Here is a 2,797-nt window from a genome sequence, read left to right as displayed (position 1 = left end):
AAACATAAAATTGCTGTGAAAATCAGCACTTGTACAATAAGTAGCTGATTTATTATTAGCAAGCAAAAGCAAAAGTACTTGTATGATAGATGTTGTTCATTTATGTATAACCTTAGCTGAAAAGAGACATTGTGCATCTCCATCCAAGCTTCAGCTGTGTCAGAAAGAGGTTAAATATTTAGGATTTATTCTAGAGAAAGGCCAGCAAGAAATAGATCCTGAAAGGATAGAAACCATAATTAAACTCCCAGGCCCTATCACAAAGGAGCAGATATGAAGATTCCTGGGAGCGGTAGGGTTCTGTCAACCATGGATCCCAGGATTAGGAGAACTGACCAAATCTTTATCAGAGGCTACAAAGGGTTATGAGGTAGAGCTGATTACATGGGGACCAGAAAGGGAACAGGCTTTTGAAGCAATAAAAGGAACACTAGTGTCTGCTGCATCCCTAGGACTCCCAGACTATACAAAACCCTTTAATTTGCACGTACATGAACGTAAAGGGGTAGCCAGTGGAGTAATAACGCAGAAACTGAGTCCACATCACAGGCCAGTCACCTGTTACTCAACTCAGCTTGATTCAGTGGCAGCAGGGGCACCAGCTTGTATTAAATCAGTCATGGCAGCAGCGGAAAAAGAGAAGATATCAAAGAGTCACTCCCTCATCCTAGGACATCCAGTGACAGTTTATTTACACTACTTCGTATGCGAAGTAGAAATACTACTGAAACAATATGCAACCCAAGCATTGACACCACAATGAGCACATAGGTATGAACTAATTCTCCTAATGGCAGATAATGTTATTCTGAAGAGATGCAGTACCCTGAACCCTGCGACGTTGTTACCATTGCCCGATGAAGGGGAGGAACATCATCAGTGCAAACGGGTGATCCTTACTTCCAGCAAACCATGAACAGATTTAACTGATGTTCCTTTGCATAATCCAGGTTTAACTCTGTTTGTGGATGGCTCATCCTACTGTTTACAGGGATGATGACAGACTGGATATGCTGTGGTAAGCCAAGGCATGGTAAGACAAGTGATGGAAGCTGAACCACTTCCAACAAGGCTGAGTGCACAAGGGGCAGAATTGGTAGCCTTGACATGTGCAGCTTATCTAGGAAAGGGCAAACAAGTCTATATCTACACAGACTCTTGGTATGCCTTCAGGGTGTGCCATGCAATAGGAATGTTATGGGATGAGGATTTCTCACATCATCAGGGAAAAGGGTATCTAATGGAGAAGAAATATGCGATTTGCTGGAATCAGTTCAGCTACCCAAAGAAAATACTGTGATAACACTGCCCAGGCCATGCTAAGGACACTACAGAAGTTAGTAAAGGGAATGCGTTCGCTGATGCAGCTGCAAAGGCAACCTCTGAGAGAGTGTCTGGTTGCAATCTCAGTGGAAAATCAGAACAAATGGCCAAATTTAACAAACCCCAAGGTCACGTATGAAGACTTTTCAGCAGACGAGAACAAACACTGGGAGAAGTGGGAAGCAAAACAACGTGACAGTGGAACGTGGACAACTGGAAGAAAGCCAGTCTTGCCAAAGAAATATTTCATTACTGTGGCCAGGTGGTTTCACACGAAGGAGGAGTGAACCTCCACTCCTTCCTTCCACTCCAGGACCTTCACACTCCTCATGAAGGAGCAGAGGTGGTGGCTAGCCAGGTACAAAAAATATGGACAGCGCTGGGAATTCATGCCACTGTAAAAAGAATCACCAGCAGCTGCCCAACCTGCCAAAACTTTTCAAGTATCAAGCCAAGCTCCAAGTTAGGGGAACAACCATGGCCTACCTCCCTTTTCAGTGATTACAAATAGATTATGCAGATATGCCATCCACCAGTGGATACAAACATTTACTAGGTATAGTAGATCAGTTGTCAGGTTGGGTAGAAGCTTTCCCCACAAGAAAAGCAGACACAGGAGTGGTGAAAGCACTGTTAAACAAAATCATATCCAGATATGGAGTTCCTGAAACAACTGAATCAGACAGGGGTGCCCATTTCTCAGCTAATATAGTCAGTCAACTATATAAGTCACTAGGTATAGAGAGGAATTTGCACACTTCCTACCATCTGCAATTCTCAGGACAAGTAGAAAAAAAAAATGAAGAAAACCTTAAAAGATAGCAAAAATGTCTACAAGTACTGGTTTAAAATGGCCAGACACATTGCATTTAGCCCTACGGGATGTGCTAAATGCCCCGTGACAACCCATGGGACTAACACCAGCAGAAATTCTCTTTGGAAGATATTTGGCCATACCAGGAACATATCCCAGCTTAGACCAACTTGTTGGATGAAGAGGAATGACTGACTCAGTATGTTGTAAGCATGCAGAAACAGTTTGCAAACCACAGAAAACATGCTCAATGCTACCAATCTACATAATCTGAAATACAGATACATGATATACAGCCTGGGGATGTAGTTCTAATAAAGATATTTTCTCATAAGTGTAAGTTAGAATGGAAACAGGAAGGGCCATATACTGTCTTATGATGTTCCTACTTTGCTGTTAAAGTTTCAGGGAAAGAAAATTGGATACACCACTCACATGTCAAGCAAGTGGTGGATAGCCAACCACCGATAAATAATTGATTACTGAAGAACCCTTGCAACAATAACAATGATGTGAGACATCTCGCTGCCCTTCATGATGACAACCCAGACAACCGTAATAGCATGACTAAGTATAAAATAGATGGGTGATCCTGAGTGGACAAAAGTTATTGATAATAACAGGAAGCGAGTTTATCTAAGTTATGGGGGAATACCTGTT

This window comes from Phaethon lepturus, unplaced genomic scaffold, assembly GCF_000687285.1.
Source record: "Phaethon lepturus isolate BGI_N335 unplaced genomic scaffold, ASM68728v1 scaffold3713, whole genome shotgun sequence".
In the NCBI taxonomy this organism is placed as follows: Eukaryota; Metazoa; Chordata; class Aves; order Phaethontiformes; family Phaethontidae; genus Phaethon; species Phaethon lepturus.
This window is presented reverse-complemented; position numbering follows the sequence as displayed.